Source organism: Epinephelus fuscoguttatus, linkage group LG23 (assembly GCF_011397635.1).
Source record: "Epinephelus fuscoguttatus linkage group LG23, E.fuscoguttatus.final_Chr_v1".
Lineage (NCBI taxonomy): Eukaryota > Metazoa > Chordata > Actinopteri > Perciformes > Serranidae > Epinephelus > Epinephelus fuscoguttatus.
Genome location: NC_064774.1, coordinates 13060944 through 13075392, shown reverse-complemented (window position 1 = coordinate 13075392; position 14449 = coordinate 13060944). Strand labels below are relative to the sequence as shown.

General features: G+C 41.3%; 1 long non-coding RNA gene across 1 annotated transcript; it reads right to left on the bottom strand.

The window, feature by feature from the left end:
• Positions 1–4: 4 nt before the first annotated feature.
• Positions 5–12491, bottom strand: LOC125883693 (uncharacterized). The gene is made up of 3 exons (XR_007448588.1): positions 12463–12491; positions 598–676; positions 5–46 (listed from the first exon to the last, which is right to left on the bottom strand). It is a non-coding gene; the product is annotated as an uncharacterized LOC125883693 (long non-coding RNA).
• Between the last annotated feature and the right edge of the window lie 1958 nt (positions 12492–14449).

Sequence of the window (14449 nt, the reverse complement as noted above, 5' to 3'; positions counted from 1 at the left end):
CACAAAGAGGTAGAAACGCTTCCCAATCTCCTCCATAGTGCAGCACCTGATTATAAATAAAAATAATTTACTGTCAGAAACTTGGAAACATATATTTGGCTGAATGAAATATGAGAGGTGAACATTAAATTTACTAAGTGATCAAAAGTCTATGGTATATATTCTATAGTATATATTTATGTATCATGTCAGCATTTTCACTTCTACATTTATCAAACCATCAATGAGCTCTGTCTCACATCAAACCTCAGTGTTTAATCTCACGTAATACATTTCAGAGAAGTGAGCAATACTTACCATAACCCCACAAAGAGGTAGAAACGCTTCGCAATCTCCTCCATAGTGCAGCACCTGATTATAAACAAAAATAATTTACTGTCAGAAACTTGGAAACATATATTTGGCTGAATGAAATATGAGAGGTGAACATTAAAATTACTAAGTGATCAAAAGTCTATGGTATATATTCTATAGTATAAATTTATATGTCAGCATTTTCACTTCTATATTTATCAAACCATCAATGAGCTCTGTCTCACATCAAACCTCAGTGTTTAATCTCACATAATACATTTCAGAGAAGTGAGCAATACTTACCTAACTTCCAAATTGCATTTTTCATAAAGACAAATGGTCTTGGTATTTGTCTTATTATTATTTTCAGCAGGTGCAGCATCTGGATATAAACAAAAATAATTTACTGTCAAAAATCTGGAAACCGAATGAAATTTTAAGGGTGAACATTAAAATTACTAAGTGATCAAAAGTCTTATAAATGTAGAATTCTTTTGTAGTGGATGTTTAACATTAGGTCGAAAGGCATGGTGTTTTAATGAGCAAAACTAATTTCAACAAAAAACAATATATCTCTATCTGTCTCTCTCTCTCTCTCTCTCTCTCTCTCTCTGTCTCTCTCTGTCTCCCTCTGTCTCTCTCTATCTCTCTATCTATATATATATATATTTATCTGTCTGTCTCTATCTGTTTGTCTATCTCTATCTCTATCTCTCTATCTCTATCTCTATCTGTCTCTATCTGTCTCTCTATCTCTATCTGTCTCTATCTGTCTGTCTCTCTCTATCTATCTCTATCTGTCTCTCTGTCTCTCTGTCTCTCTCTCTTGGCCAGTCTCAATCGGAATGACAGCTTGCAAAGCTTTTTTTCTTCTTCTTTTGGTTGGCGGATTGCAAACAATTTAAAGCTGCATACCGCCACCTACTGTACAAGAGTGTGCAACATCATGTCATTTAGCCTGTTTCTTAAATTCTACTCATCAGCCTAGTGCACTTGCAAAGCAACATGGGAGTTCTGTAGTTCACAGGGAATTCAGTGCGGGAGCTGTGGTGGAAATCAATTCTGAAACCGAAGTTTTTCGGGCTCCAGTTTCCAAAAAAAAAAATCAACCACACGAGTGGTGTGATTAAAAAAAATATGATATTCACACAAAACTCGCTACCAAGTGATGTAATACACATGCCAAAGCAGTAGGTGGCGATGTAACGTCTAACGGAAAGGTCATTTGAACCAGTCAGAGTCAATACCAGAATAGGCAAGTGCGGAAAATAAAATCAACCCGATCCACAAAAACAGCACAACCTAATTCAACAGCAGAAGTGCCTGAACCGACCCGGCCGGATTCAGAAACTCTGTTGGCAGGCCCGTCGCTGCTTTCGTGGTAGTGTAGTTGGGGTAGCTAGCAACAGGAGCAGCCTCCTTTGTTGGTCGTTAGGTCGAGCAGCTGGATATGCCGTCCAAAGAGAGCAGATAGCATGCTCACAAATAAAGTAGTCAATCAATCAATCAATCAATCAATCAATCAATTTTATTTATAAAGCCCAATATCACAAATCACAATTTGCCTCACAGGGCTTTACAGCATACGACATCCTTCTGTCCTTATGACCCTCGCAGCGGATAAGGAAAAATGCTCCGAAAAAAAACCCTTTAACGGGGAAAAACAACGGTAGAAACCTCAGGAAGAGCAACTGAGGAGGGATCCCTCTTCCAGGATGGACAGACGTGCAATAGATGTCGTACAGAACAGATCAGCATAATAAATTAACAGTAATCCGTATGACACAGTGTGTGTGTGTGTGTGTGTGTGTGTGTGTGTGTGTGAGAGAGAGAGTGTGTGAGAGTGTGTGAGAGTGTGTGTGAGAGACAGAGAGACAGATGCAGGACAGACGGTAATGACAATGACATTAATGAAAGTAATAATATTATAGTTATAGTTCTGGCTACTGTGGTACAATATGTTGAAAGTATGTATTAATATCTGGCAGTTTACATGTGTGACAATAGTCATATGTGTATAATAACAGTAGAAGTATGAGTAATGACTAATGATGGCAGCAGCAGGAGGCATCTGGCAGGACCACGGCAGCAGCACAACCACACACGTCACGCTGTCCAGGCACCGCTGCGATATGAGTTAATCTGAGAGACAGTGTGTGTATTATAGGGGGTCCTCCGGCAGACCAGGCCTAAGTCAGCCTAACTAGGGGCTGGTACAGGGCAAGCCTGAGCCAGCCCTAACTATAAGCTTTATCAAAGAGGAAAGTCTTAAGTCTAGTCTTAAATGTGGAGACGGTGTCTGCCTCCCGGACCGTAACAGGAAGATGATTCCACAGGAGAGGAGCCTGATAGCTAAAGGCTCTGGCTCCTGATCTACTTTTGGAGACTTTAGGGACCACGAGTAACCCTGCGTTCTCAGAGCGCAGTGTTCTGGTGGGATAATATGGCACTATGAGCTCTCTAAGATATGACGGAGCTTGACCATTTAGAGCTTTATAAGTTAACAGTAGGATTTTAAATTCAATTCTGGATTTTACAGGGAGCCAGTGCAGAGAAGCTAAAACAGGAGAGATATGATCTCGTTTCTTAGTTCCTGTTAGTACACGTGCTGCTGCATTCTGAATTAGCTGGAGAGTTTTTAAGGACTTACTAGAGCTACCTGATAATAGAGAGTTACAGTAATCCAGCCTTGAGGTAACAAAAGCGTGGACCAATTTTTCTGCATCTTTTCGGGTCAGGATAGGCCTAATTTTTGCAGTATTACGCAGATGAAAAAATGCAGTCCGTGAGGTTTATTTAAAATGAGAATTAAAGGACAGATCTTGATCAAATATTACTCCGAGGTTTCTTACAGTAGTGCTAGAGGCCAGAGCAATGCCATCTAGAGAAACTATGTCATCAGATAAAGAGTCTCTGAGTTGTTTGGGGCCAAGAACAATAACTTCAGTTTTGTCTGAATTTAACATCAGGAAATTGGTGCTCATCCAAGTTTTTATGTCTTTAAGGCAGTTATGGAGTTGAGTTAATTGATTGCTTTCTTCTTGCCTCATTGACAAATACAACTGTGTATCATCCACATAACAATGGAAATTTATAGAGTGATTTCTAATGATGTTGCCTAAAGGAAGCATATATAGAGTAAACAGGATTGGTCCGAGCACAGAACCTTGCGGAACTCCAAAACAAACTTTAGTACGTAAGGACGATTCATTATGAACGTGAACAAACTGAAAATGATCAGATAAATAAGATTTAAACCAGCTTAGTGCAGAACCTTTTAGGCCAATTCAGTGATCCAGTCTCTGCAGTAGAATTTGATGGTCAATTGTGTCAAACGCCGCACTAAGATCGAATAAAACAAGTACAGAGACAAGTCCTTTGTCTGAAGCAATGAGAAGGTCATTTGTAATTTTAACTAGAGCTGTCTCAGTGCTGATGATGCACTCTAAGTCCTGACTGAAATTCCTCAAATAAATTATTATCATGGAGAAAATCACACAGCTGGTCTGCGACTACTTTCTCAAGGATCTTTGACAGAAAGGGAAGATTAGATATTGGTCTATAATTGGCTAACACCTCTGGATCCAGGGTGGGCTTTTTTGGTAGAGGTTTAATTAAAAGGTAGTGTGACATATAGGGTATTTATGTGTATCTGCTCACTCTGTAGTGACCCTTCGCCTATCCAAAAAAAAGGCCACCACAACGGTTGCCGTGTGAGGTAATTTGTGATGCGTGCAATGCAATCACAGACGATATTTCCAATGTTCCAATATTGATTTATTACTTACTTTGATTCAGTTCAGGTACAGCCATTTGTCACACATAAACCAAAAATAAGCGAACAAAATAACTCGACTGTCGTCTCCACAGCGCCTGGTGCATGCAGCACGGTCAAAAAACTTTTCGTCTAAACACAGCAACACCTGTGTGTGGTTACACCTTGATTATATAAACCCTGGTGCTTCCCAATTGCCAGTACCACTACTCCCCCAAGTGGCGGGAGTGTAACAAAAAATACAAATACACATTTAATACAAATGGCTCTCACACATTCAATTGTGACATTATTTTATGCATATATCGATTTTGTATCTTTACAGATACCATACAGATACCCCCCATTCAATTTAAAGCATAACTGATTTGAGTAAAGGCACGGGAGCAAATCTGGGTGAAGAATCGGTTGGTTCTTCAGTTGGCAGTTACACCTAGAGTGAAGCTACTGAAGACCAGCAAAATCACTGTTTGTTTTCATTTATTCTTTCAGGTGGGTAAATGTCACCTGAGCACCTCCAGATTTTATCAGTAGTCTACCCTTAATAGATAATTTGTTTATATAGTTTGTATTGTGCTTCGTGATATTGTTTGAGGGAACTGTAACGTAAGGTAACTGCATACGAGTGGATGCAACCATCACTAATGCTAGCGTAGTTCCTCAGGGATTTAAGCTGTTATTACTTTCATTTTGACACTCTAACCTGTGACATCACATTAGCTAAGGTTGTAAGGACTGTAACTGTTGGCAGCTGTTGTTGAATTTGTTTAAATATGTTGAATTATATTTTTATGGGTTATTGTTTGTCGGACGATTGAGCTAAGCTAACTGGTGCTAACGTCAGCTGTCACTTGTTGCCATAGCAACGGTAAACAGTCACATAGGGGCTAAAGTGCAGAGTGCAGAATCAAGCTTCATTGTAAATATAGTTAAGATACATTGTATTTAACACAGAATGTGGGATTTTAGTAGTTGGAAAGAGCTATTTACCGTTGCTCTGACGTCAAACAATGGAGACAGGTAATAAAATACTGCGGTTATCCTATCTACACGCAGCCGCTGGCACCGGAGTCTTCCAAAAACTTCACCCTCGACTCCGGTTTCAAAGAAACGCGGTTTCGGGGGCCCAAAAGTGCGGTAGCGTGTGGCCAAACAGCCAAATCGCATAGAATAATACACGGTTTCAGAAGTACACGGGTCTGTGTGGACTAGGCCTAATAATAGCAAGAATGTTTTATTTGAACTGGTGCATGTAGATTGCTTTTGTTTAGCCAGGGCAGAACTATTCGACGGCGTAACGGTCAGTACCGTCGATGCCCCGGGGTGGAGCAGTAATGCCGACTGTCGAGCGTTTCCAGTGGGAGAGAAGGAATCGTGGGTGTAGCCCGCTCTGTATGTATGGAGCCACGTCAAACCCACCAATGGAAACTCTCCTCTCATCCATCAGCGTAGGCCCCACCCATTAGGTGCAGTTGAACACTTGAAGCAAGCAGTTGAAGCAAAACTTAAACTTGCAAGCAAAGAAGACTGATTTATAAGCAAAATGATCACACAGTTTTACTTAAACTTGATTTTTGATTGCAGTTCAAGAAATATGCTGTCAAAACAGTTTTATATGATTGCAACAAAAAGACACAAAAATACCTCCATGGAAAGACAGATGCTGAAGGTCTGAAGCAAAAAGACAGAACAGAAAAGGAGAAGAACCAGGAAGTGAGTTCTAAAAAAAACACAGGGAGAAAAAGAGCATGCAGAAGTAGTCCAGGAAAACTAAAAAGAGACTTTTTATTTTATATATTTTGGTGGAGATTTTAATTGTACTGTAGACAGCAAGATAGACAGGAACCACGCTGAGCCTCATGCAGCCTCTGGCAGTTGTTTGCTTCATCTTATTGAGGCTCATGAGTTGTGTGATGTGTGGAGAGGTTTTCATAATGCACAGAGACAATATACATGGACACAGGTAAGAGAGGTCTCTGTCTATGGCCAAGCTTGATCAGTTGTATTGTTTTTAACATCGTTTTAATGTTTTTAAAGATTGTTGTATTTGCCCTGTTGGTTTTTCTGATCATTCACTGGTAACAGCGTCTGTTTTTATTCAATGTGTCAAACCTAAAAGTGCCTACTGGCATTTTAATACAGTGTTGTTAGAAGATAAATGTTTTAGAGAAGCTTTTGTCCTTTTTTGGAAAAATCATCAGAATTTGAAATCTGAGTATACGTCGTTGCAGCAGTGGTGGAATGTTGGAAAGGTCCAAATAAAACAATTCTGTCAACGATACCCTGTGAATGTCACCAAAACCTTACTAAGTTCGATAAAAAACCTGGAGTCTGAAGTGGAGGCACTCCAAGAGTTAGCTGAAACCAAAAGAGACTGTCAGCATACTGAGAAACTTGTTGAGAAAAAAAAAAAATCTGTTTTAATCAACCTATTAGGTATTTCAGCTAAGGGGGCTCTGGTTCGGTCCCGTTTTCACCTGAAATGGACGTCACGTCACAATTTTCCTTTTCCTTCCTTCCTGGTCTGGAGCGTAAGAATGGACAGAAGAGGTTCATTCACAGTTCTGACACTCGACAACTGCTGACTGACCATGGGGGAGATTCGAAGGTATGCTGTCAGTTTTTACGGTAACTTGTTTCAAAGTGAAAATAGGGAGGAGCGAGCAGTGTCTGAGAGTTTTTACGATGGTCTCCCTCAGGTTGAGCAGCAGAGTAATGTTAAGTTGGAAGCAGCTCAGTCCTCAGTTGAACTTTACCCTGCTCTGCAGAGTATGCAGAGCAAGCTCCCGGGATTGATGGTTGATCGTGCTGACACACTTGAAAGAGTGCGAGAACGGCTTAAGGACTTCCAGAGAGAGGAAGTACAATCCACTTAACAATATTATGTTTAAACGTTAACCAGACAGTACTCAGGTGCTGAAGATTGATGTCAAATGGTAAATAAGTGGATACAACCTATTTTTACTAGAGTACCATATCCAATTGGTGTAATTTTCACCACCAATAATTTGTTTAACCTATGTGTGTTTTACTTAACAAGATAACGGTTCACTACAGACTTTTCTTTCAATGACGTAGAAATTAAGACACTCTATCTCAGTGCATAGGGCTAGGATTACCTTCAGGCCCCACCTAGTGGTGGGTTACTGTCCACTGAGCAAAGGCTTAGTGGGTCAAAGTGTGACCACAGCAATGGAAGTCTTTTTTATTTTTCATGTTTTTTATAGGTTTTTGGTAAGTTCTTTCTCTTTAGTAATGATGATATTACAAGTTGTTGTTCCCACACAAAAGTTGCCAACATCAGTGAAGACATAATAAAGGAGTTGTGTATTGTGATTATAAAGTAGTGTAAATGTCAGCGGGCTCACTAATCCGATTAAAAGTAACAAAATAATGACTAAAATGAAGAGGGAGAAAAAACAAATTAGATTTTTCCAGGAAACCCACTTATCTCAAAACGAACATGAAATATTGAAGAAATTTGAATCCGCTGAAAAAGGCACAAAACAGAGAAGTTTTCTCATCTGTCTCCACTCCACTCCGTGCTGTGTGCCGGCTATGTGTGATCTACTGTGCAGTCGGCAGAGACCCTGCCCCCACTAAACACCCAATCACTATTTAGTATGCAAATGAGCCAAGATGCATCGGCGTCAGGTTTCTCAGTCCTCAGTCAGTACGTTTACATGCACAGCTTAATCGAGCTATGCTCAAAATTCGATTTTGGCGTCTAATCGGACTTCTGTCCTTGTCCCAGTTTACATGCAACTGAGAAAATCGAATTACTGACGGGAACGTGTCCTCCTCCTCAACACTAGGTGGCGATATGCGTTGTTTCAGCAGGTTAATATGGCCCCCTTTCCGGTTGACCTATTAAGTCACTTAATAAACAACTGGAGTCAGGCAGCAGACCGGCATTTTCCAACAACAGCAAGATGGATAATCGCACAGCTTTGTTCATCTCATACGTAATGTACGCGTTACTGATTGTGCAGATAAGGTGCACGCTATCCCTCGTGGTCATGGTGATTTCGAGAGGCAGACAAGAACGCCGTATGCTGTTGGAGGGCTCCAACAATAGCATGTCTTGTCTGTTCCGGGGTCATACGCCAGCGCGGTGGGTGTGGAGCATGCGCACATGCATTGTCTAGTTTAACTCAGATGAAGGCGTATACATGACGGAGAGAATCGAATTCCAATCGCATTATCTGGGTGTCTTAATTGGAGTTGGAGAACTCCAATATTAGTCGGAGTAACGCGTTTACATGCACTTCAGTTGTCCAGATATAGTCGGATTAAGGCAATCATTCATTTTTTTCAAGTGTCATGTAAATGTAGGCCTACTGATTGAGGCAGAATGCAGCAGTAAAGTGAAGCTCCGTTAAACTTGTCGTGGCGTCTTGTGTCGTGAGATACTAAATATATAGTTAATATATATAGTATATAGTTATAATATAATGTAGTTATAGTGAGTGAGGTGAGTGCGCGAGCAACCGCCCGCCCACAAAGTATGTTCACGAATAGATTACTTTCTTATATATAATACTGACAGACACAGAGTGCAAGAATGCACCATTGGTCCCATGGATGTCTCAGACCATTCATCAATTTACTTAATTCTTCATTTTGACAGCAAACCTAGGAAAACAAGTTTGAGACTAAATACAAGCTTGCTTAATAATAACATGGTTATTGCACAAATTAAAGCCGAAATTAAGACACTTCATGATTATGGCGAGGTGGACCCAACTATGCTTTGGGATGCATTAAAAGCTGTCATTATGGGAAAAAATCATCGGCATCAGCTCTGTAACAGGAAGGCAAAAGAACATAAACTTAAAACATTAGAACAGAAACTTGAATATTTAGAGAAAGGCCATAAAGAACGTTGGGATTCACAGGACCACAGATGATTTGTCATTTGTTAAAATCCAAACTGGACATGTGAAGGCTTTTCTTCTCTGCATGCTCTCTGTTCTTCAAACAAAGACAGCTATTTGACACTCGTCTCCACAGGAGGTCACCTCACACCTCCCAGTGAGACCAGTCATCAAGCTCGATTGGACAGTACTGTTACAGTAACATGCCCCTCTGTGATGTCACCAGCGAAACTCTAAGATAAGTCCCACAATAGCTGCTTTTCCACCAACATTTCCAGGAACTTTTATTACCAGGAATTTGTTTACCTGGGTAAAATAATTCCTGGTTACCATGTCGCGTAGGCGTGTGTGTGGATGTGAAGGAGTTCCGCGCCGGCACAAAAGAGCCGATACCGTTAGCACTTATCTGTACTACGGTCATTGATAATTTAGTCCCGGGGCTAATTTAGTTCCAGGTTTCGGTACCCATCTTTATCAAAACAGAAACATGGAGTGGAGCTTGTAAAAATTAAATAAAGTTTGCAGTGGCTGGCCTGTGCCAGGAAGTGCGGAACGCTGCGTGTGTGTTCCACCGACCGGCATTCCTCTGCAAACAGCCCCACCCCTCAAGAATTACTGGTAATCTGAAAAGTCCTACCCCCCTACTAGGTACTTTTTTCAGGGAAAGTTTGGGGTTGAGGGAAAGTTTTTTCCCTCAAGTTCCTGCAGTGTTAAAGGGGTTATTCTCTCAGTCCTTCTCTTTTTCTGCTGGCCCTGGACCAGCCCAGATGCTCTCTTGCTCGTGAGATGCCGAGCAACTCACATCACCTTTGACAAATCCAGAGGTACAACATACTCGGGCGGAACTTATGCGGAACGGACTCTGTGGAGGTCTGCAAGCCCTGTGCGCGCAAAGCACAAGGCCCGAACATGCTCGGGTGTACTATAAGCGGAGCGGACTCCGCGAGGACTGTCCGCTGTCATTTGGGCTTCCACAGTCAAACGCACTTCCGCGTTGTAGTTTCCTGTAAAAATCCGTGAAAAATCCCCGCGATGTGAAAAATACATGCCGAGCAATCACTGGTGCGCGGAGTGGAGTCCGCTCGGTCGTAAAATCTGAGCTTTGTGCGCACAAGGCTTGCGGACGTCCGCTTTGAGTCCGCACGGACCTCTGCAGAGTCTGCACCGTGTACGTTCCACCCGAGTATGTTCGGGCCTTCAGATTTTACGACCGTGTGGACTCCGCTCCGCACACCAGTGATTGCTCGGCATGTATTTTCACATCAGGGGATTTTTCACGGACATTTTTGCAAGAAACTACAACGCGGAAGTGTGCTCGACTATGAAAGCCAGAGTGACTGCAGACATTCCTCGCGGAGTCAGCTCTGCTTATAGTAGGCCTACGCCCGAGTACGTATGTTCACTTAGTCAAGGATAAAGTATCAGCGTAAGCACAGAGAGAGAGAGAGGGAAAAAACACTACTTGTCGACTCCTCCTGGGGGGTGTCGAGTTGTGTCACTGACGTATCGCCAAATCCACTTTTCTGTTCATGCTCTAGTTCACACACAGAACTTTTTCTTTATACTTTTAATAATTAAATAATTAATTTTAGTAATCGAAGAAGTGCCATATGGAAGAATCCTCCAGACCCCCCAACAGAGGTCTGGGCTTAGCCCCAAATGTCAGCAAATCCTAGGAACACCCCTGCGTACACCTGACCTGTGCAGAGCTGCTGCAATTGGATTTCTCTCTTGGCAAGGATGACTAAAGACAGCGAATGTTGAACTGTTGCAAACAGGCAATTAATTTATTACATATACTGATAAAAACGATTAATGTTTGTTCATTAACTGGCCACTGGCCTCCTGTCATTTTGCAAAAGTGGCTCTCAGGAAAAGGAAGTTGGGAACCCCTGGTTTGTGGCATGCAGCCTGGTCCAGGAGGGGGCGCTATCTCGCCAATTAATTATACTCACTCTTCAGTTGTATTCAACAGGTGACACCACAGGAAACATTTAGATATTCAACAGAAAATTCAGCATCAAAAACAACTAAATGATTCTCCCAACAAGAAGTAATGCAGTAAAACAGAAGCAAAACTGTGTCTAGTAAGTTTTTTAATTTGATTTTTAATGTTAGATTTGATTATAATCTCGTTAATGTTTCCGTGCTCGTGCCACTTTACCATACGAGTCCTTCCTGTGTTTATAATATCATTTTTTATACATTTGTTTGTCGGTTGGATCTCTGTCTGAATTAGTTTTCCTTTAATCTCCGTGCTTTCTTTAACCTCATCAGACCCTCTACTGTCCGTGAGCTAAATATTCCACAGTAACCTTAGTTGTTCTTCACACAGCTGCTGCCTGCATCATTTGGACAAGCACTGACAGTAGTGTCGCAAAGGAATCAGTCTCAGAAATTACTTGACGGCATATTAAGGTGGCCCTGGTTTATTGTAAGGAACCTCACTGCAAGGCATAAGGCAGCACTGAATCTTCCTTTTTTAATTTTATTTCGGACCTAAAAAGTGTCTTTTAATTTTGATGAGAAGACTGCTGCTACAATAACGTCCTTGATTTGTTTTCCAGTCATTGATATTAGGACGATTATAAATAGTCTTGTTCTTGTTTTTTTACCTGCTGACAAATACATTTAGCAGTTCCTACTTCTCACACTTTCTGTTAGCTCAGTATTTCTCACAAAAAAAACCCAAAAAAACATTGTAGATAGTAGATTGTAGTTACGATTCGTATCAGTCACACAGTAGATGGCTCTTTGACAGGACAGGTGGTGTCACTGCTCCACCACATTGGCTCCTTCTATGAACAGGTGTTCCCTAACATGATATGTCATCCCTGAATTAACATAAAGAATATACATATTTAATATAATTAACACATGCCACCACTTGCTCCCTCCCGGAACATTATTATCAGTGTCCATAAGCCCAGAGACGTCTCTCAGACAACACCCTTAAGGAAACCCAGGACAGGACAGGCAAGTGTTTATGCAACAACTTAAACAATAGACTATAAACTGTTGTTTATTAATTATTGAACACATAGCCTATACACCGCACTCACACTGCCAGCTGAATACTCATTCCAGCACCGGCCAATAGACACATAATTAAGATTTCAAATATTCAATAAATAAAGCCATTGAATAACTGATTGAAATGTGCAAATATGCAAAGGGAAATGTTCTGTGCAAATCCTGCCAGTAAAGTGCATCTATTGTTAACTAGCCCACAGTGCCACGTGCTGTTATTGATTGATTTAAGTTGTTAATATAAAGTGCATTAATCCAACCCCAGCTGTGCATTTACATCCTGCATTTACAAGGCAAAAGTATCAGCCACTAGTAAGGAAGTGCTCTTTGTTACTGAATCGAGGGCTCTTCAGATGTGTTAGTTCAGGTATAAATCACCAAATTTTAATTGACTAATTAGATTTTGTAAAGAAAAAACAACTTGCGTCACTCCGGGCAACTTATCATGTGATTTCACAGAAAAGAGTAGAAAAAAGAGTAGGTTACCTCGCACCGCACAGGTATCTGTCAGTAGGCTCCTTCGAGATGAACTGCGGCTGGCCTGGAAAGTAGACGAGAGCAGACGGCTGCAGCAGGGGGCGGTGACACATAGGGTGCGTCCCAAGTCCAATAGTATCCAGCTGCAGCCCCGGAGCACAAGCCCCTGACGTCACACAAGCCCCTGGCTTGCCGGAAGTGCCCCTGGCATGACGGAAGTGACTTCTCTCTTTTTTTTTTAACAACTTTTTTAAGTAAAATTGCATAACATAGCGTCTATGAATTGATGAATTGTCCATTTATTTTACCTTTATTTAATCATACAAGTCAACTTTGTTTTTTGTTGTTTGTGTTTTTGTTTTTCGTGACGTTCGAACCATCAATAAAAGAAGCTGCGCTCAGTGGGCGCTCCTTCTATATTAATATTCATATGCTTCATTAACTACGACCTGTATTCATTTAGGTCAGACCTTTCAAACTACAAATATTTCACCATTCAATGTCAGAAATCAATGCTAACATTCAAAAATAGCTGACTGTTACCCTATTTCGTGTGTAAGTGTGCACAATGAAGAGACAAAAGTCAATTTGACAAACTTTATTTTCGAATTTCCACAAACAGTATCTGACGGTCAGTCCGCTTCTCCTGGCAGCCTGCAAGACACAGAAAAGACAATGAGCACGTAACGCCAAGAAACAAATCCCAACTTCACCACTGTTTTTTTTGTTTGTTAGCATTTCAGCTGTCTTATAGCCAGATTGAAGGCTTTGGGTCCGTCACTCTGCTTCATTTAGTGTTGTAACGGCCTGACTACACGGTGTCGGCCCAACGTGAAGCAACGTCCGTTCGACGGCGGCACCGCTGGATCTGCTCCGTAAAAGCAGCCAGCCTGGCGTTACTACGGGTGCATCCCAAATCTCATTATATTCGCTGATCAAAGCCGTAACCCCCCCGTCATGACTTTGGTCACACAGTTTCGCATGTCACCATTGTTATTGACTCGAAGTTTGTGGCAATTACAGAACGGTCTGTAGCCCTGCTATTCCACTGTCACTGTGATGAGCATCATTATCATTATTATTATCATCATCATTATCACTATTATTAAATCCACTCGCCATCATTCAACAAGTCAGCTGCTGAGTGAAAAAGACATATCAGATCTGTCAGTCTGCCTCAGTCAATTCAATTTTATTTATAAAGCCCAATATCACAAATCACAATTTGCCTCACAGGGCTTTACAGCATACAACATCCCTCTGTCCTTAGGACCCTCACAGCTGATCAGGAAAAACTCCCCAAAAAAAACCTTTAACGCGGAAAAACGGTAGAAACCTCAGGAAGAGCAACTGAGGAGGGATCCCTCTTCCAGGACGGACAGACGTGCAATAGATGTCGTACAGAACAGATCAGCATAATAAATTAACAGTAATCCGTATGACACAATGAGACAGAGAGAGAGAGAGAGAGAGAGAGAGATGCAGGTAATGACAGTAGCTTACAACAACATTAATGAAAGTAATAATATTAATTAATATTAATATTAATAGGCTAATTAATATTACCTACAAGCTATTAAACATTATTCCACTCACATGACATGCAGGACAATTAATGATGGGCAAATATGTTTGTGTGTGTGTGTGTGTGCACGCGCCTGGTGTTATATCAACACGTGTGGTTCTGGACATGAGCAGCTGCACATTTAACAGCCACACATCACCGACAGTCCGCTGAACAATGCAACAGGTTGTGAATGAAATAAACTTTTTTACAACATGACAGTCTTGCAGGAAATATCATTAACGTTACTCTTTGTAGTCACGTACAGTAGGCATGTGAATTACAGCGTTTCATTGCAAAGAATGCGTGTAACGGGTACACTTGCGCTGTTTCTCCGCCATCTCGTTCAAATGGGCCAGATGTAGGGGGCGGGTATTTATACGTCATGGCCTCACACTGAAAAAGACTTCCTGTTAGGAAGCTCTCAACCAT